The following is a 22,501-nucleotide window of genomic DNA, read 5'->3' on the forward strand; positions in this document are numbered from 1 at the left end:
TAGAGTAGATCTTGTAATCATTCAAAGGCTAAACCCTGACTGAAGCCAACAAGATCTTTCCCTGAGTAAAGACTGCAGGCTTGGCTCCCCAACAAATGCCTTCACTTACTACTGAAAGGTTTCATTGTTTAACCATATTACCAGTACATATGCATGTGTTCAGAGTCATTCACCACTCTCAAACAGCAAGGGGCTGCTATGGTACAGTGCAATGACCATGGACTGAGAATCAGGAAAATTGGGTTCTATTCCTCACTCTACTGTGGATTACTGCATGACCAAACAATTTAATCTCTTTGAATTTCAGTCCCCCCCACAATCTGTAAACTGCAGATGATGGTATTGAACTAATGAGCCAAACCTCAGTGAGATTTATGAATTAAATAGCCAGCATAAACGTTGAGTATTATTGCTAATTGATTTTTAAGGGAAAAGACATCTTGATAAAATAATTATTGGTACAATGAAACATATGCAGAAGACCTTTCATTAGGAAACTTTGTATTTTAACAGATCACCCTAAAGTATCCCCAAATATGTCAAGTACTATTTAATTCACCTTAATTAGAAGGCCACCTTAGCAACCAAGTTTTGTAGGCCACTTAATGTGTCACAGATGACAGATTCACTGTACTTACAAAAACATTCATTCTTTTTGCTTTTGATTACCCGCTGCAAGCAAAGACGCTCCATGTAAAGTCTGATTGAGCTAGAATTCTGAGGTCCTGCAAACATTCACTCTCTCTCATTTAGTCAGTAGTCTTAGGAAATTCTGATAGTCTGTTCTCTTTCTAGGCTCCTCCAGCCCACTCCCCCAGAGAAATATATGCCATAGTTTCAGAAGTGCTGCCATCTTAAAAATGTCATGGCATTACATGAGGCAAAAACTACAGAGTGTCTTTCAGCTGGTTCTTAAGCCTAGCAACATTCCCAGAAACCTGCACCTGAGGGAAATAATTCATATTTCAGAGAAAAGAAAATGACACAAAAATGTTCTATCATAACAAAAATGTAACATTAACAAAGCTAAGAAAATATGAACTATGAAGTATTAATGAAAGTCATTCATTGAGATTACATCTCAGTAATTTATTGCACCATTCGAATAATTATTTTAAAATAATGCTCTGTACAACATTACGAGCCTTCCTCAGGGTAAAATGGACTAAAACAGCTGTTACACGGGGAAGGTAATTGAATCACAGTTTAAATTAAGCTCAACACAAACACAAACAATCTTTGCTTCAGACACTAAGGTTGTTATGGGATTTACATAATATACAATTCTTCATTTTAATGTCAAGTTCGGATTCCTTGTTCAGAGGCTCCGTAATAGCTACACTTTAAAATGAAATTCTAAATCTGGTTTTCCTATATGCCTTCAGCTGATAGGATGACATTATTATTTTCTGATATAGTTTGTCTCCCTTTTTCAATTAAATTAAATCCATTTCCTTATTTCTTTCCATATTAGCTGACCTGAGCTTTTAAATAAAATGTAGTATGCATGCATTACTCTTTAATATTAAGTAACATTTTTCTGCTGCAAGTACTGCCACTGGGGCATTTCCAGACTGGCCAAAACACTATATGGCAGCAGTGGTCTGGGGCCCAAATGTGTCTCATGGTTACTCTAATCTTGGCTCATGGAGACTGCCAATCCCAGCATGGGATCCCTTTAGCTTGATCCCATTGGCTTCCGCTCAGATTAAGATGGAGCACCACATGCTGGGACAAGTAGTCTCTGTAGGCTGCACCCCCCTGGTTTCCATATGTTTTCAAATAAATCTCCCTGTCGTATATGTTATAAATTGCTCTTTCATGAGATGCAATCTGAGTAAGGCTCACCTCCTCTGCTGGGACATATGTGTGGAGAGGGGGAAGGGAAAGCGGAGTTAGTCCTTTCAGTGCTGTAAAAGACAGATCTGGACCAAAACACTCGATCCAAAAACCTCAGATTTCCAGAAATTTCAGACCCACATACCAACTTTGCAATTCAGATCCATATCTAAATTATAATGATGAGGAATTAAAGCTCCACATTGTTTCAGTGTACTTCAAACTGAAGAACTTTCAGTGTACTGCAGGGCTGCCTTAGTGAAACTCCTCTTAAGGGGATTGTGTTCTATGAAAAAAATGGTTTCAGAATAAGATGATTCTATCGTAACAAGACATATTGGCTGATAGTGATATTTGCTCTTAGTCCCAAACTTTTTGAGGGTTTTAGCCTTGGAGGTGCAGCTGGGAACTAATGATATTCAAACATGTAGAGCCGGATAATGTTATCCTTAATCCACAACGCTCACTCACAAAAGAACTCAGTGTGAATAAGGGTGGCAAAATAGAACTGCATGAATAGTGGAAACAGTCCAAAAATAATCTGAATTCTAAAGTGAATTTCATTTGCACTATATTGTAACCCCATCATGTATAGTTACTGCAAATATTTCAGCACTTAATCTCTACTACCCCAAATACTTGTAAAAAGCAAAATTTTAAATGGACTATTTGCTAGAGAAAATTTCTAATTGTATATTTGATTATAAAATTCACAATTTGTAATTTGTGCTGTTCACTTCCATGTGAGTTTCTTTTGATTTCGTACTGGATAATTTACATAATAAATGAATACTACACAAATTTGTAAGTGTGTATTTCACTGTAATGTTTGCAATTTGCATTCATATTAGTTATATAAGTCATCTGTTCGACAAAACCAATGCCATGTGACAAATATAACTAGCATGGTTCAAATGGTGAATTACAATATCCTTTAAAGTGTTCTTGGATGATCAGCAGATCAAAAGTTATCTGCTAGAGAAGATCGTGAATGATGATATTTAATATTTTGAAAATTTCATAATCTGAAGACAATTCACACACACAACAGTAATTGAAATTCATTCACTAATTGTGATTCATTTCTTTGACTTAACCTGCATGGAGATATGTTTCTATTTTAAAATAATAAGCCACCCAGAAATTCCTTGTCTATCCAAAAAACAAAAACCCAACATTTCTCATTTCTTGACATATTTTTACTCAATCCTGCTCATACTAAAGTAAATGGGAGCTTTGCCACTGATTTCAATGAGAGCAAGAGCAGGCCCTATGTGTCAGAGAGTTGGCACTTTAAAACTACAAAAATATTCCACAAAGCAGCTCTCCCCCACCGCCTCCCTTCAGATAATTTGAATGAAAGCTCAGCCGACGAGGACAGGGTTCCCCTTCAGTTACACCACTGCCTTTTCCAGCCGACAGACTCCAACGTGCAGTCATCTATCTTAGTCATGTGTTCCACCGACTCCTACTGAGAACCAGCACTGAGCATCAATCCTCAGTCTCAAAGCCCGCCAGCAATAGCTATCCAAGAAGAGAAGAGGAGAAACCTGGGTAACTCCCCCACCCTACGCTCTCATACCAAAGAGCAACACAGTAGATGGGGGTGGGGGAGAAGGCAGCATGTGCAAAGGTCTAAGGGTCCATCACAGCAGGAGAAGGAGAAGTAAAAAGTCATGTCAACAACAACAAAGAAAAAATGAATGCTTTGATGTTATGAATAGCTGCTGATGCAGAAGGCAAGACACGCTGCTCATGGCATAACATCCACTCCCATTAGAATCAACAGCCAGACAGTCACATTTACAGGTTTTTGTTGAATGGGGAAGTCCTGCAGAATGAACAGGAAACCATGATCTGAGCAAAGCATTTGAATAGAAGCATTATACTTCTGGGTTTTTTTTAAAGCCCTATAACCATGTTGATGCTTTTTAAACTTTTCCAGTAAGGACTTTTTTAAAAGTTCTGGATAGCTTGATAAACATTTATATTCACACAGAGTTTTGCTTCAATTTTACCTAATTTAAAAACAAAAGCAAAAATGACAGACTTCTTAGAATATTGTCAGCATGGCATATTGGGAGTTACTAATAATACTGCTTTGGATTTAAAGAGCACCATTCATTCAAGACTCTCAAATAATTATGCCTTCATAAATAATTATGCCTCACAATCAATACCCACAAGTTTCTCAGACAGTCCAAAATAATCATGAAGGGGAAGAAATCATGTCATTCCCCCTTCTTCGTTAAGTATAAACTTCATCAGATTTCTGGAGGGTTTATCTCTTTATCACAACAAGTCTAAAGACTTCCAAATTGGATGCAGATACACTGTACAACCATATATTTTTGAAATTTATATTGAGAAACCTTTTAGAGATATGGGCCATATTTTCAGCTTATGTATATCAGCATGACCTCGCTGCTGTCCACTGCATGCATCCAACTAAGTGAGCTGTAGCTCACGAAAGCTTATGCTCAAATAAATTTGTTAGCCTCTTAGGTGCCACAAGTCCTCCTGTTCTTTTTGCGGATACAAACTAACACAGCTGCTACTCTGAAACAAATTTACACTAATTTACACTGCCTGAAGTGGAGTGTTATTAAAAGTTTATTGCTATCAGGACATTATGATGGCTAACCCTGACCCTACTTTAAATCAATCGTCAGTAAATGGCTAGCATACTTCCAGTAAGTTTGTTGGAAAACACAAGCCACTACTTTCAGGGAACTTGATTATGTTGTTTTAGCCGAGGACATTGCAGCTGCTCCTTGGCTCCTAAACTCTGTTCTAGGTGAAAAAGGTCTCATTTCATCTGATGGACTGTTATACTAGCCATCTTTTTTAACTTTGGCAGGGAAGGGGTCTTGTGATCTTTAAGAAAATGTTCTCCCAGTCCACGTCCCCTCCTCTTTTTGCCAGAATTCATGCCACGTTACATACCCTTCAAGGGGAGCAGTTTGTTAAGCAATGGCCTTTTCAGTGTCTTGCCTGGGTGCAGCAGCCATGTTCCCGCCATCCGTCAACATGTTCCCACATGTTGACCGCTTGGATTCCAGCCACTAAGATGCTAGAGATGCTCTGAACAATGTGCTTCTCTTCAGCCCCATCCTCCACCCCCATCCCCTAGTGGGACAGAAAAATATTATAACCACTAATACTTTTAAATGTATGCAAAAGAGATGGAATGTCGCTGCTTCAAATATCACAGTATTTAAAACCTCAAACTTTTTAAAACCAAACCCTCTGAGAGACCCATGGCACATTTTAAATCCAGAAACAAAAATTAGTAACTTCTCCATGGCCATTTTGGGATTATTTGGTAAAATGGGAAACCTAGAAAATATGAAGCCTTCTGATTTACAAAAAAACAAAGAGCACCAAATCCCCTTATAACATGAAAAATACATGCTGAAAGGAGCAAATTCATGCACATAAAATAAGGACATTCTTTGGATATCAAAGTCTGGAAGAGTTACTGAGTTAAGCAAAGGTTTGACAGATTTCAGGGACTGAAAAAAACCCGATCATTAGTTTTAGACGTAAATCCTTATAATGTAGCTGAATTATAAAATAACCCAAAGGTTTTTGACTGTCAGGACATCTTCCCTTACTATAAAAATATTTTATTGGAAAATGCATACATTTTAAAATTGTTGTTTCAGTGTCACACTAAATCTTCAGCTTTCATCTAGGTTTTGTACAGGTGGGATGTGGGTTACTTTAGAAAGCAATAACCTTTGACTTTGAAAGGTACTGTCATATGCCCAGTGTGAGGCTATAATCAAGCAATAGTGTCTGCTCAGTCTTTACCAGACTCTATTCCATAGAACTAAACTCGACTAGCTATGTGTGTGTTCAGGAATGACCAATGCACCCTGGATTACTTTGTTTTCTGAGGGTGACCTTTTCAACCCATGGCTGATTTTCATAGTGAAAGCAAAACACTGTGCCTCACTACGTATCTGCCTGTAGAACCTTATTGATAAAAGGAGAAGTTCAGAGAAACTTCAGCCAGCTGGCAATCCAGCTTTAGAAACAAGTAGACAAATAGCCTCCCACAACTTCTCTCATCAGAAACATTGGAAAAGAAAAAAACGAGATAACTTGTTTAGGAAAAAATAATGAGGAGACCTTGTGGCACCTTAGAGGCTAACAAATTTATTTGGGCATAAGCTTTCGTGGGTTAGAACCCACTATATCTGATTATATACAATGGAGCAGTGATGAGCTGCCAAAATCTTAACAACGGGTTCCCTCCTCACCCCATGAGGGGGTCGTTGCCCACCCCTGCCCCCTGGGACTCCTGCCCCATCCAACCCCCCCACGTTCCTTGACGCCCCCCCCCCCCCAGCCCCATCCACCCCTCTCTCGTCCCCTGACTGTCCCCAGAACTGGGCAGGAGGGTCTTGTGGGCCACCGTAGTGGGTGCCCACCTCACCCCTAAGAGCCAGAGGCACCTGCCAGGAGACGAGGTGGGGAGTCCCGGAGGTGCTTACCTGGGGCAGCTCCCAGGAAGCATCCGGCAGCTCCCTCTGGCTCCTAGGGGTGGGGGAGCATAGGTAGGGGGGAAGCAGGGGGAACGGCCGCTCCCCCCAATGATCACATCAAAAGTGACGCCTTAGGCGCCGACTCCCTGGGTGCTCTGGGGCTGGAGCACCCATGGGGAGAATTTGGAGGGTGCAGAGCACCCACCAGAAGCTCCCCGCCCCATGCCCGGCCCCAGCTCACCTCACATCTGCTTCGCCTCCTCCCCTGAACGCACTACCCCGCTCTGCTTCTCCGCCCCTCCAGCTTCCCACAAATCAGCTGTTCGGTGGGAAGCCAGGGAGGGCTGAGAAGCAGGTGGCGGCTTCCTGCTCAGGCCCAGGGCGGCGGAGGTGAGCTGGGGCGGGGAGCAGTTCCCCTGTATGCCCCCCGCCCCAGATTACCTGCTGCGGCGCGGGCGGCCCTCCTCACACCCCGTCCCCAGCTCACCTCCACCTCCCTGGGCCTGAGCAGGAAGCCGCGGCCTGCTTCTCAGCCCGTCCCAGCTTCCCGCGCGAACAGCTGATTCGCAGGAAGCCTGGGGTGGGGGGGCGGAGTAGCGAACCGGTGGGAACCGGCTCCAGCTCACCACTGCAATGGAGGACCTATTTTTCTTCCATCTTTTCCTGAGAACTGTACCCAGGAACTTTTTCCTCCAGCAAGGAAAAAGTCACAGTCAGCAACTACTTATATTCAATACATGTTATTATAGATAGATAGATAGATAAGATAGATAGAGAAAAAATAAACAATGCACTGACTAGATCACGGTTTCAACCTGGTGGTTCTGTGGTCAGACTTGATAGCCATTTCAGTGTGAATTAAGAGTTTGACTGCTATGATTCCATAAAAGAAGAGGCAGCCCAACAGATGGATAACGGATGGGCTATAAAGTAATCCCTAATTATAAAAGAATTTGGGATGGTTAGCGTGCCTGGTTTTAAGGAAGCAACTTAAACAACATTAGACTGTCCCAATTCCAAGGAAGTGTTTAATGCAAGTTTACACAACCCCCATTCTAAACACCTTTGTGACTGAACACCTGCTTTTAGCATACGTTTTTTTTAAAAATTAGATAAGACAATAATATCTAGTTTTATTAGGGAGGCAGCAAGGTCTATTTGTTAGAGCATGGGGAAGTGAGTCAAGAGACAGGGGCCTGTTTTTGATATCACACTGTAGTAAGTCAGAAATAATTACTGAAATCAATGTAATCACACTGGTATAAAATTGGTGTAACTGGGATCAGAATCAGGCTCCTGGTTTCTATTACTAACCCTGTGACAGACTCACTGTGGGCTAGATTGTCACAGCCCTTACTCTGCTGCATAGGGGGATTGGGAGAAGCAAGTCCCCCCCCACACACATTGGCTCACTTCTTCTTAGATTGGGACTGAGGAGCTGAGAAGGGGCTAGTCAGTTTATACTCCCCACTGAAAGCAAGAGAGCAGGGAAAGGGCAGAGTGTGGGAGGAATCCCGGCTCTGCCCCTGGGCCCCTGCCACCTCCTCCAGCCATTGTTCAGGACAGCCGGCTGAGTGCATGGGGGGAGAAGACAGTTCCATCAAATGAAATGAACTCTCTAATTCCTCCCAAGGATAAACTGCACCTTTAAGTCCCATTTCAGTCCCTGTTTTGCTCCTTGGAGCTCCCTTATCCAAGGCAAATTGTAAATTTACAATCCAGCCCTATGTGCTTACGGGCAAGTCTCACAACCTCTCGTGTAGGTTGGGATGAAGAGTCCTCTCCTACTCTGCCATTGGATGGAAGGTTCTATGTCAGTGCTAAGGTGTATTTAGGGGACAAATTCTTCCTTAATCTGACAAAACTCTCAAATGAGCTCAATACAAGATTTGGCCCTTTGCTTCTATGTCATGAAAAAGTGCTTTATCCAACAATCTAACATAATTGAGCTATTGTGCTCTCAGCACTTCTGAAAATTAAGCCACTTATTTAGATGCCTAAATATTCAGAAGCCTAATTTCAGGCAGCCAGTCCCTAACATCTGCTCAGTGCTTTCATTGTCTCTGTCAGATAGATGGCATCCAAGAATAGGTGGAGAAAAGCCAAGTCCAACAAACCAAAAGGTGACTCCTTTTCTAGGAATGCTCCTAAAAGCAATCAGAGACTATCATCCTTCCTCTAGCTTTTCCCTTGAGGGCCTCCTGCCTCTGTTTGTTCCCACCTGGTTTGCTGGCACCAGCACAGACAAATGGATGAGGCACACCATTTCCAAGAGGTACACCTAGAATTCAAAAGGATCCTCCACCTCTTCTCTTCCTCAACCCATCCGAAAGGAAGGTAATATGTAGACAAATCCATCACCTTCTCCAAATTCGGGAGCAGGAACTGTGTTGGGGAGGTCATACTCCATGCTATTCCTGGTTCTGAAGAAATCAGGGGAAGACAGGGCAGTTCCGGTTTTAATGACACTCAACAAGTCAATTAAGTCCCACAAGTTTAAAATGGAGACCACTCAGTCTACCAGGGGGGTTTCCTAACGTCAGTGGACTTGAAGGAGACATTTCTCCAAATTGCCATTCTTCTCACAGATGGTACTTTAAATTTGCATATGGCACTCGGCACATGCAGTATGAAGCCCTTTTTTTTTTTTGGCAGGACCACTGCTGCAAGTATTCACAAAGGGCCCAGCGGTAACAGTGGAAAAGGGTACATCAGAAAAGGGTAAATCTTTCTCAATGATGTTCTGTTAAAAGCCCCCTCCCTATAAAAGTCAGTCAGAAACCAACTGCCTTTAACAACATGGGTTTATATTAAAACTGGATAAAAGCCAACTCATCCTAACACAGACAACAGAACAGCTGGGGTTTGGCTGGACACCTCACTCCAAAGGGCATTCTTCTCCAAAGACAGGCAGGCATGGATTTTGGAGCAAATGTACAAAATCCTTCACCATCTATACTCCTGCGTGAAGGACTTAAGTCAACTAGGCATGTTCGTTTCATGCATATACCTACTCCCATGGGCAAAGTTTCACCTTGGGTGTCTCCAGTACTATCTTCTGAGCTTCCCTACTCACATTCATAATTTCAGCCCTTGCACTGTAAGACTTTCCTCCACAGGAGAAAAACAAAAACAAAAAAACCCAGCGCAAAAAAACCTCAGATGGCGGCTACATCCAACAAGATTCACATGTGGTATCCAGTTGGCAGAACTGTAGAGAGACACCATAACGACAAATACCAGTTTGGAAGGATGGGGAGCTCACACTATTTAACACATGGTACAAGGTCAGCGCTCACACATGGAATCTCACTACACCACAAATTATTTGGAAATGTGAGTAATTCACCTAGGCATTCAAGCACTCCTCCCTACCTTAAACCCAGACGCATACCTGCATTCACAGACAACACTACTAGCATGACATATGTAAACACACTAGGGGATACTTGATCAAGCTTGTTACAAGCAAAAGGTACATCCTTCCTCAGGCAAACTGAGAAAGAAATTCTGTCAGTCCAAGCCATGCACATCAACAGAAAACTGAATGCAATGGCAGATTGGCTCAACAGCAGAATCATGGACCGGAGGAGCTGTGGCTCTATCAGAGGGAGTTTGATCACATAGTCCAGACTTTTAGGAGAACAATATGGGATCTCTTTGTATACAGTTCCAATTCCAAAATGAATAATTTCTATGCCAGGAGGAGAGACTGTTGCGCCAGGAAAATTGACACTTTCTCCCAGGTACGGCCAAAGGCTGTGCTAAATGCATTCTCTCCTTTTCCCATACCAACATACACTATCCAACAGGCTAGAATGTTTTAGCTGCACTGCACTGGCCTAGATGTCCTGGTTTTCAAACCTCATGGAGATTTCTGCAGTCCCTCCCCTACCACTACCCTACAGACTCTAACCCCCTACAATCCACTTTGGATCTACTATCTCATGGCCATCCGGGCTACTGCAACCTGGCATCTCTGAAACTGACTGCCTGGTTACAGAGAGCTCAGTTTAACTAAACAAGGATATGCCGATGACAGGATTTCAACCCTAAATTTCCACTGATTCTCGGTATACAATAATATGTAGAAGATTTGATTATTGGTGCACCTGAAGAGGATACGCAGCAAGATCAGCTTTGGTCAAATTACTCCTAGAATTCTTACAAACAGGTCTGTCTATGGGACTACAGTACCACACATGCAGAACTCAAGTGTCAGTTATGTCCTGAATTCTGGCAGGGGTCATTCTCCCTTATCGCAAAATCCTCACATCCAAAAATATCCTCAAAGCTACTGGCCTAATCAGATCTCTTCCTATTCAGTCTAACTCCCTGGGATCGTTCCCTAGTATTGAATGCACTCTCGGGTACGCCTTTCAAACCCCTGTCCGAAGTGTGTCTATATTTCCTGAAAAAAATCACTTTTTTTTTTAGGGGCCATAACATCCCCATGACCACATGAAGGGTCTCATAGTTGGGAGTCTTCTCTCATCTCCCTCTACATTTTATTTTCCACAATGACAGGGTAATACTAGGAGCACACCCTTCATTCATCCCTGAGATAAATTAATTCTTCCAACACTCCCAGAAGATTTTGCTCTGCTACTTTTGCCCACATCCAGCCTACCCTCCCAAAAAAAGAGCATGGCACACCTTAGACACCTAGAGAGCAATTACAATCTACATTAAGAGAACAAAACCCTTCAGAAAAACACTCCACTTGGTTCACTCTAACATACCACAGGGTTAGTAGACAGAAAACTTCCAGGTCCTACACAGCAAGATCTATTAGTTGGGAAATTTGTGACACACAGAAAGCCCAGGGGAAAACTCCTTCATTCAAGATTGAAGCCCATCCTATAGGGGCAATGGCTGCTTCATTGGCCAACAGGTCCAATACACCATGTGAACAAGTGTCCAGGGCATCTCTGCATACATTCACCAAATTCTACAAGTTTGATATATTTAAGTTGAGTGAAACAAACCACAGCTCTCTCTCAGTTCATGGGATTGCAGGATACTGCTACAAAAATCCCATCCACCTTGTGGACCCATCCCCTATAGTGAGAATGAGAAAATTTGTCTCACTCACCTGAAGATCTCATTTTGGTAGGAGGATTGGTCCATAAATTCATCCAACTACATATTTTACGTCTTCTTCTTACTGGAGGTTAATTTTCAACAGTGTTGCAATGTCTCTCCCCCGACCCTTTTAGGGAGAGCTGATGGAAAACAGGGTTCTTACATTTAATCAATGTCCTTTGGGTTCATCTCAATTGATATGCAAGTTTTTTCCCTTAGGATACACAGTTCTTCTTAGTAGTAGCAGACATGTGTGAACAACTTAGAATTAGGCAATGTTATCTGTTATTGTTAATATGTGTTGAAAGAGTATTTTATTCAGATATGACAGTTATTAGCTTTGAGACTCTCTGGAGGGGCTCCTCATGCAGAAAAGTTATCTGGAGAGTCATCCCAGCCAATCAAAAACATCTGACTCTGCCTCGTAAAGTAGGGGAGACTAAAGAACTGATCACTACTGAATTTGTGGACTCATTCCTCTACCGTAATGAATTTTTTTCAGGTGAATGAGACAAAGTTTCTCTATGTCTATTTCCTTTTTCCATTTTACTCCATCAGCCTCAGGCAGGGAGACTCAGCAACCTGCTCCTTCGTCCTTCTTACCCTTGGAGCATGAGGGAAGGGATCCACTATTGCTAATTAAATGTTAATGACAAGTGTAATTATCTTACTCTATTCCTCCTGTTCCCGTAACCCCTAACCTATAAATGCTCGTGCAAGGTTTTGGACTAACAACCTCACAACCAAATTTCACCTGAAGTTAATAGCATTTTGGTTACAGGTCTGAGGTCTTCATTTGATTCATGGAGCAGACAGAGCATCTGCTGTGGCAGTTTAAGATTTCCCAAAACTTCCTCCTGCTAATATGTCTCCCATCCGACTTCACAGTCTTATTTTCTTTCCAGTATGAAAACTAGATTTAGAGATGGAATGGCTATTCCTCTCTCTCATTTTCTTCACGGATACACCTAGAGTTCTCCTCAAGTGGCAGTCTCAGAGCCCTGAAGTTGCTTTTATTTTTCATATAAGTCTTCCAGAAACCGAACCTGGAAATTCCTAAAACAGATTTGAAGAACTGCTTGTTAAAATAATTGCTTATACCTGTCAGCTCATTATTATGATCATGTTACAGAAAAAGGGCTCCAACAGCAGGATTTTATATCCTGTAGACCTTCTGAGAATTCCAGTGGTTTCACAACCTGAAAGAGAACTTTTTAACAGCTGGAGATACCTCCGTTTAATTGGTCCTACCTCACATTCCAACATTTGCTTGCATTTCTTTGTACAGTAATCATTAATACATTATTCAGTTCAATATTAAAGCATATAAGTAATCTTTAGTTTATAACCAAGTGTACATTATTTTTAAAAAATACATCTCTACACACCCAGATAAAAACATTTTTCCCCTTCAGGGAAGAATAAGCTTTGTTATAAAAGAACATGGAGAAAATAACTCTGAGGCGCCAATTTAAAAAAAAGCTTCTAAATGTGTATGGGTAATTTTACATGTGCGAACAGATGCACATGCAGATTGCAAAGAATGTCGGCAGAGAGAGGATGTGCATGTTAAAATCAGATCAAATCCTGTAAAGTCTATGTTTGCAAATGATTGTATGCAGAGAACGGTGCAAGTACATTGTACATAATTTCTGCTGTATTCATCCATCATTTTAATTCGATGACTGCTGTTAATTCACATATCTGCAAACAGATGACCGTTTCATAGTATCTTAATTGCTTTATCAGTGGTTATTTTCTGTGAATAGAGTAATCAAGTGATGCAGAAGTGTTCTCATTTTTCTTAAAGTATGAGATGTAAAACTGTTGTCTTGCACACTCATACCATATATCTTCATTATATGTTATTAGAAAAAATATGGCTTCAGAGATCAAAGAAAAATATGGCATTTCTCTTTGAGATTGAGAGCTGGACACTTGTGGTTTATCTTTTCTATCATTCTCTTCCCAATAGAGAGTTGTGAGAAACCAAGGGGGGCGTGGGGAGGAAGGGGGGGAGAGAGAGAGCATGCCCAAACCTGCAAGTAGTTCCATATGGGCTGATGCCTGTAGCCTATGCAGAGTTCATTAATGGATGAGCTATACTCATGTTTAACTTTACTTTATTCACATGCTTAACTTTAATAGAATTTAAGCATGCGCCTGAAATCAATGGGACTTAAGTGAATACTTAAATGCTTTGCTGGACAGAGATGGACCAATGAATGTAGGCCATAATATAATCCCTCCCTAATGCTGTAAGTCTATTTGCGAGCTTTGAAGCATTATTTTGTGAAACAGTAATATGTTTGTACTAACAGCAGGTTGGACAGAGATATGATGTATATGATTTTTTTTTAAATATTTTTTTTGGTTAGCTTATAATGTTACCTACCGATCCACTATGTGCCATCGTACATCATTGTCAAAATTTCAGCAAAGAAAAAAAATCATTCCAGCAAGAGTAACACATGATACATTCAATAAGCAGTACACTTGACCAGAAACACAAAGGTTGGAAATATCAATGGCAAGGAAAACTGAGTTATTTCAACCATATCGTTAAGCAGAATTGTCCCATCTCATTTATGCTGTTATTCAGGGTTGGCATATTGTCAGCCTTTACCATGGTTTTTTCTTCCCTTGTTGAAAATGAATCTTCCTTTCAAAGAGCAGCTGTTCTAAATTATCACATCAAATTTTAACCTTACAGTAGACAAGAGTTGAACCCACAGATACATGATAGTGACACATTTTGCCCCTATGACGCTGGAAGTATTTGTACTTGTTTGTGTCTAAGCTTCATTTGTGTTTAAACACAAGACCTGTGTGTGGTTTTTTTTTCCCCTTGACATACCAGGTATACTGATTTACATGGCATATAATGTTGATAAGCATTTGGTGCAGAAACTACAAACAATGAATTCCTAATCACTCTGACTCCTCTAACAAGTGTGTTAAGACTAAATCATTCTGCATCAAGATTATGCCATTACGGACCAAATACTGTTCAATGCAATTTCAAAGCCAAGGAAAGTGAACCATTATGGATAAAATTTTGATTATCCAATTTGTAATGCAGAGTAACAATCAATTCTGCAATTTTGCTTGCAGTCATAAACGTTCAATAAAGTCTGATATCAATTACTGGTTATTTAGATGTCTGCCAACAGCCTGTTTTGACAACATCCTGTACTTCAAGCTGAGGAGCAGCAGTCATATATATGATTCTCAACTACTCATACTCATCTTTCAAGATGGTTCTTACTTTAAGAGCATTTTCCTCAAATGTTACCAAACTTACACTTCTCATTACAATTGCTCTCTATTAAAGTCTAGTACCAGCTGTCAGTTGTAATGCAAACCCCTATTAGCCTTTATAAGTTCCTCTCCGGAACTAATAAGGGATTGTCAAATAACTCTAAACACAGGCACAAGTGGTGAAGAAACTGCTGGGTGGGAAGCAGGAGAAGGGGATTGCAAAGTGTTCAATGAATTCAAACTGACACTACGATCTTTGTGTAACTATTAACTAAATCTTACACCTGAGTACCCGAAAGCTAGTGCAAGGTAGAAAGCAAGGGGGGAAAAATCCCTCAAAACCAAAAAAAAAAAAAAAAACCCCAACAACACTGAAAAAAAAAATCTTGTGAGAGCCAACAAAGAAGCAAAACCATTAAAATGAAAAAGGCTGAGGAAATGCCAGCAAGGTCCCTTAAGAGCCCTTATCATACATAGCTGAAAAACATTTGCAGCAAAAACCCAAAAGCAGATGCTTTGAGGATATCTTGTACAGTATCAAAATCAGAAACAAACTGCAGGTTCACAAATAGGAACCAAATGGTCCTCAGATACCCCTTAATTTTCAAGCAGGGGCTGGGACGTTCTTATGTGTGTGCCTTCTATTGCTTAAAACGTTACATTACTGGAGATGCATGTTGCAGAGTGAACAGTGGCAGTTCACAGACATAGAAAATCACCTTCTGTGACAAACATAAATTTGAGTTATATAAATGTACAGTACAATTTTCCTATTTTAAGTTGCACTAGGTGCACTTCTTAAAATATTGCCTTTTCTGTGCATAAACAATTGTGTTTCCCACTAGCTTGAAGTGCACTCTGAAAATCCAGCCCTGAGTATCAGAATTATAAAATATATAGACACTGCCCTTTTATACATCATTTTGGAGGGAAATATTAGAATTTAAAAATGTTCTAAGATAAGATTATGATTTGGTCTGTTAGTACCAAAAATTATTATGTAAATAGAAGTAAATAAGCACAGAATCTTTATAGACATTTTTATCATAGCTGGCAGCAAATTTGTTCTGCATTATTGAAAGGCATCATCTCAAGTAAATATACATGACTGGAACTATTCCATACTATTGATTAGAGCTAGTTATATAATACTGATTCAGTGAATTTCTCAAATTTTTTTTTAATTAGAGAATTTTCTATTTTAGTTTTGCCCATCTACAGAACTGGTCTGATAATGTGACTAATATGTTTGCAAATTACATATTAAATTCATTTTGCAATATTTGTAAATAAGTTACCTGATTTTTTAATTATTCATCTGGCTCTGCTTATGACATTCAAATCAGCGAGGATATGGTTACCATCGACTTTCAGGGAGAAGAGTTAGGCCAGTGCTGAGCACTTGGGAAAATCCTGCCTAGAGTTCTGTTCATGAACTTTTAGGATCTGAACTGAATGAGAACAGTGCATATTTCATAGTTATAAGTAATGCATACGTTGTAATTTATAGTTATCTCTACGTAATGTAATTTTAGATAGATAGCAAAAAAGCTTAGCAATCCTCCTTTAAAAAATTTGGTTTTGGTGTTAAAAACAAACAACTTTTTCAAACTTAAAATGAATAACATTTCAAATTCCGGTTTCCTAATAAATGTTTATAGTGTAGGACCAGTGCTTGATTTTGTGGCTTTTCCAGATTTCTGTAAAGACACCATATAAATGCTAACTTTTGATGTTACTGTTGCCACTATGTGATTGTGCAGTCCTAGTGTAACAACCTTTTAGTTTTTAATTAAGTACAATATGATCTTGTAGATAGGTGCATAACTGTAATTAGTAGTCTAACTTAGTGTCCCTGATTGCATCTGCAATCTGTCAGATAGTTAGCCATTTCATGGGGAAACTACTGATCTTGGCAGCATATAGATCAATAAACCTTGCTCAGAAACACACTACATGTCCCCTCTCCTGTGTGCTCCCACTTGCACCATGTTAAATAACTCCTAATTGCTCCTTTCCCTCCCTTCATTCAAAAAATGTTTGTTGAAAGCAGGAATACAATTATTGGTAGATGAAAACTTATAATTAAGTATGCTGAGACCAAAATTGTTATTTATATTTAAACATCTCTCTCTTCAATTCCTTTTTAATTCCTCACAGTGTATTAATATAATTTTTCATAACTATACCTCAGAAATACAGTATTCATTCCTCTGAAAGAGTTCAACAAAAATGAGATTGTTCAGATTTATATAGGTAGGTTTGGCATTCTTTTCATATTTCCATGAATTGAGAGATATAAATCTAGTTTGAGACATTGCACCATAGAGCTTAAGTGTTTGAATAATTTAGTGTTGGTAGAGAAATTGAGAAAGCATTTCTGCGATAATCATGTATGTTACACATAATTTACCTTCCCCCCAACTTCCCAGTAACATTTTTCTCCTTTTACTTAAGTGGACTGTTCAGTTGAGTAAGAACTATCTGCATGAGGAAGGTTTACTGGATTCAGTCCTTCAAAGGTTTTTTTGTATTTTGTTATATAACATTTGTCTGTCGGTTGTAGCTGAAGTTTTAAACTTTATCACACAGGAAATTGACAAGACAAAAAATAAAAACCATTTCATAAATGCCTTTATACAACCTCTCAACAATTTGAATTTTGACAATGCAGAGCAAAACATTACAGTAAATCAGGATTACTCAAAAGTAGAAATCCACCATCTAAATTTTAAACTGCAGTTTATAATGCTAGCATGTAGAGGAACATGCACTTGTGTGCTTAGAGAGCCATTCTCCTCAGGCTTGTCAATTTATTTTTGTTCTACCATTTGGAAACACAATGTGTGTTGTGCTCTGAAGTGTCACTTGTTGAAAAAGTACTCAAGTGAATGTAAGTTCATTTTTACTCCCAAATGGGGACACAATTTCCCATTGTATGTTTGACTTCCAGATTATTACATAGGTAGTTGTCAGGCTAATTTTTCTAATATTTTACCTAAATTTCCTTTTTAATTGTTTTTCATCTCATTCTTCCTAGTTATAAACCCTTGCACCTTTTGCAATTTACTTCGTCTTCCTCCTTCATTTCTGGAACAGTATAAATTTAGCATGGACCCTCGCACACAGCCCAGAGTATTAATTAGTCATGCTATACACATTCTTATTATCCTCATTCATTTTTGTCCTTCTTTGGAGAGCATCCAGTTTATCTAAATCTTTCTAGTTATGAGGTACCCATAATTGATCACAATATACCAGATGAAGATTCTCCAGAGTCATATAAATGTCCACTGTATTACTAGAGAAGGACTATTTCTGTATTCTCTATCATTCTGTAGAAAAGATTCCAACTGGAGAAGACACCATCTTGGCTCTTACCAATGGAAAGAAACTGATTGATAATATGATATTTGGAACCAGTGACCCAGGGCTTAGTAGGTTCACAGATTGAAGCAGCAGTGCAAAGAGTTTAATTGCAGGCAGGGCTGCCTCCAGGCACCAGCTTTCCAAGCAGGTGCTTGGGGCGGCATTCAGAATTGGGTGGCAGCCCGTGTCCCGCGGCGGCAATTTGGCGGCGACTGCTAGAGCCGCCCCTGATTGCAGGAGACCAAAATTAGAGAAACAGAATACTTTTGTGAGTAATTGTTGATAAGTGGACATGTTAAAGTCCAGCCATGTAAAAGGCAGATAGGAAATCCTAAAAGATACGATAATTAAGACACAACTAAAAATTCCTCCATGTCACCAAGAAAAAAACAGAAAATGTATTTGAATAATTGGGAAGTGAGTCAAAGTTTATAAAAACATACATTCACCTATCTAGGTACTTATATGGCAACTATCACCATAGGATAGGGTGCCTTCATAAAAAATAGGTAAACCATTAGTTAAAGATATACATATGGTCAATATGCAGGATAGAGAATTACCAAATGAATTTGCTGTACCATTGACAACTACTTTTGAAGAGTCATGGACAACTGAAAGTAAAATTAAAAAAAAATAAGTATAGCTTGATTAGATGATGACTAAGTGTGGAGAAATGAGAACAGTCTACAAATATTTAAAAGGTGCAAACACCAAAAAAAGGAAAGGAGTTATAAAGCATACTGGAAAGGGGCATGACTAGGAGAATGGGGGATGAAACTAAGAAAGACAAATATCAAGATGACTAGCAGGAAGAGTTTTCTAACAGAGAGTTCTATTAGTGTGTGAAATAATATCACAAGGGGAAGTGGTGGAAGCCACCCATCACTTGGGACATTTAAATGCAACATATAAGCAAAATTACAACAGAGAACAGTCCTTTATTGGTAGGGGACGGACTAGGAGACATAACATCTAATTTCTAAGATATCCATAATGGTCTCTTGGGAAACCTGTTCACAAGTTTCCCATAGTTCTTCATTCTAAAGAATTAAAAATTAAATGTCACTGCTTTGGAAGAACGGAGCTAGGTCATGTAATCCTTTCACACATCCATCTTCCACGTCCAGGGACTGACACCGGAAGTTCAAATCTGATTTACAGCTGAATTGGAACAAGTCAGATGAAAATCCAGTTCTAAGCAAACATCAGAAAACTACCACAGAGTCCAACATAAAATTGGTAGTCTTTATTCAACCGAAGCCTAATTCTGTCATTGGGAAAGAGTGCTATAAGTCAAGTCCCCTAACACACTGGCAAAGTTATGTGAAGAGAACAAAACCCAAACACATATTGCTGTCCACATTTATAACAAGCATCTCACTCAGTAAGAGGCTTCAGTAATGTTTATAGCATTCCAAGGCCCTAATCTTGCAAAGACTTACACACGGGTGTACTTTACATACCAAGTAGTTTCACTGACTTTAACTGGGACTAACCACAGTGCCCCCAATTCAAACATGGGTGTAGGTCCTTTGCAGGATAAGAGCCTAAATCTTAACAGTTACCCTGAAATGGATTAAATAAGCCAAATTCCTCAACAGGACTAACTGTACATTTTCTAAAAATGACTTTTCCTCACACATATTTGAACAAAGGTGGCTACAAGAAAGAACAAAGAAAATATGAATAAGAACAACATTTTGCTTTCCTGAAGTAAAATAAAGCCCTGATTATGCAATTGATAGCATGTAGGCAGTTAGCCCACATGAAGCCCCCTAATCAATAGGGGTTTGCACGGGAGCAGCCATAGGCTCACACACTGTCAAATGCAAGATTGGGGCCAAAAACTAAGTCAGTCAATTTGTCTGATCTTGACTTAACAACATGGAAACAAACATGAAGCAATATTTTCAAATCACATTTGTAACAGCTAAGTCCAGAGCCTATGCCCCGAAACCTTACTCGTTTCCTTGGCATGCAGTAGAAGCAAGGCTGTCTTTAAAATGTATGTGAAAAATGTGTGTGTGCTGCTTATTTGAGGGCAAGATTGGGCCACAACATTTTTGCCAATATGAAGAGAAGTTATGCATGATGATTTCAAAACCAACTTTACGGACTCATCAGACCTCATTAGAGTGCTTAATTTCATTACCAGTGACAATATTCTTCTGATGCAAGCTGACTGTGTATTTGAAAATCTGCTATGAAATCCTTATAAGGACCAGTATTAGAGCAGAGATAGAATACAATAAAAATTGCTGGTGTGAAAGCAAATTAGAACTTCATAAAGTGTTTCCACACAGGCTCAACTGGCAAAATCCCTTACATAATTAAATGTTTTTAAAGCACTCTGAAGATAAGCAGTGCTATATTATTGCTTTTCCCTCTTCAGATTATATTAAATTAATTTCAAGTAGGGGAACTATATTATTTCCAATTCCCCATTCATTCAAGCCTATGTTTGTAACCCCATTTTGTGTCTACTCCAAACACCACAATCCTGAATCTCTAGTCCTGTTGCTGACAAGCAAAAAAAGGGCAGAAGCAGCCAAACTGAGCCAAAGTGGTCAGTTAAAAAGTATGTGAAAAATTGAACTCCATTCCAAGCTTTCCGATTCCTGCTGCGGTACTGACGTCAACAGCGGTGAGGGGTTGGATTACCAACTGCTTTGAGAGTGCCACTTAAATCACACCAGGGTGAAAATATTTGACAAATATGAGTCTCGATAAAAGTTGTCAGGACAGCAGGACATTACATGCAAAGCCAGAACAAACCAGAATGTCCCGTCACTTTTGTGAATGGTCTAATCATACAAAGCCCATTTGATGAACATATGCAGTTGAAGTCAAAAGAACAGGACAGAAGAACCTGATGCCAGGAAATGATTGCAGTGTTAGTGTCGGCTTTTGTGTTTTAAATTCACCGTCAAAATCTGCCCTAAAAAGCAGACGCATAACCCTTGCTGACTTCAGTAGGAACAGCACATGCTTCATCTGAGAACAGAATCTGATTGCAAGGGGAAAAAATATCTTTTTTTACTGAATACTTCATCATTCGTTCAGTTTTTTTTTTCCTGATACTTTCTGGAGTGACTGTCTTTTCATGCCCCTGTGTGACTAATTCTAAACCAAGGGCTTTTCATCATTTACAGAGACAAGGACTCTAATGTTATAGCAAGAGTATATATGGTGGTTAGAGTAATACCAATGTTTTCCCCAAACTTTTCAGGAATTTAAAATGTGGCTATAGGAGGCCCAGAGATCATGGGTGCCTGAACAATAAAACTCCAGCTCCTATTGATGTCAGGGTCTAATAAAAGAATCTAATTTGTGGGTTTTTTAAATTTGTCTATCGGTAATTAAAGGAAAAAATACATAAAAACTTCAGCTCCTTGAGCCACCCTTTCCAAGGAAACAACACACAATGTACACTTGGTCCCTATGGTCTCCCATCCTCCTCTCTCACATTCTGTGGGAAAGCTATTTTCGTTAGAATGGGACTCAGAATTGCATAGCTTTGGTTGCGGAATCAGAGACGGGTGCTCCCAGCTCCCAGGATTTCTCCTACACATATAAAGACTGTTGGATGGCCTATGTAAAAGGAGTCTACCAGTCTCGAGGCAGTTTAAGGTAATGGTCTAAACGACAACTTATTGCGCTAGCTGTTTGCTGGGATAATTGTAATACCCTTTTTTCTAAGAGCACATTTCAAGAAGAATCATCATAACTGGCACTTTTGTTGGCACGAAGAGGCTAAGGATTTAACAGAAAAACTTTTTCATAATGAAAATGAATTACAAAATGGCATTTCCCACAAAATGGAAATTCTGAGTTTTGACCATCTCGAGTCGGTAGCGACCAGTCAAATTACTGACCAAGGCACCAAGAGACTAAAAGAAAGAGCCAAGTATCTTTGAGTAAAATGCAAAACATAAAATCATAATTTCATTGAGACAGCTGAGCAAATGTTGAAAGCAATTTGCAAATGAATCTAGATTCAAATGCTTCAGTAACTTGGCTTTAACCAATCTCAAGTCCCAGTGTGTTCCATTTCTAGGAGTTTTCACTTAACCAAATTTCACTGACTTACACGTTTTCAGAAAATGCTTTTGAGTCAAAAGTTTGAGGATTCATGGAACTGTAACTTAGAATCTGCAAACATTAGTATTCACTTTGCAAGCATTTGCGCACACAACCAATTTGGAACTAGAATCAATACCATGTATTTTACAGGACCGGTACAACTAACCAACACAACTCACATATCAAATACTAAACACAGAGGACTGCAAGCAATCAAGCCAGAATTTAAAAAATTCAAATACTTTGACACAACATATACATTTGAAGAAATTGTAATGGGCTGATAGAAAGCCTGTGAGAGGGAAGCAAGGCTAGATTTACTGAATTCAGTATTAGCTGTGTATTATTTACTCAACCCTAATAAATAC

At 39.5% G+C, this 22,501-nt stretch overlaps 1 protein-coding gene across 4 annotated transcripts in view; it reads right to left on the reverse strand.

The window, feature by feature from the left end:
- EPHA3 (EPH receptor A3) overlaps nt 1-22,501 on the reverse strand; it is a 713,608-nt gene that overhangs the window by 182,715 nt on the left and 508,392 nt on the right. The window lies entirely within an intron of this gene.

This window comes from Chelonia mydas, chromosome 1 (assembly GCF_015237465.2).
Source record: "Chelonia mydas isolate rCheMyd1 chromosome 1, rCheMyd1.pri.v2, whole genome shotgun sequence".
Taxonomy (NCBI): domain Eukaryota; kingdom Metazoa; phylum Chordata; order Testudines; family Cheloniidae; genus Chelonia; species Chelonia mydas.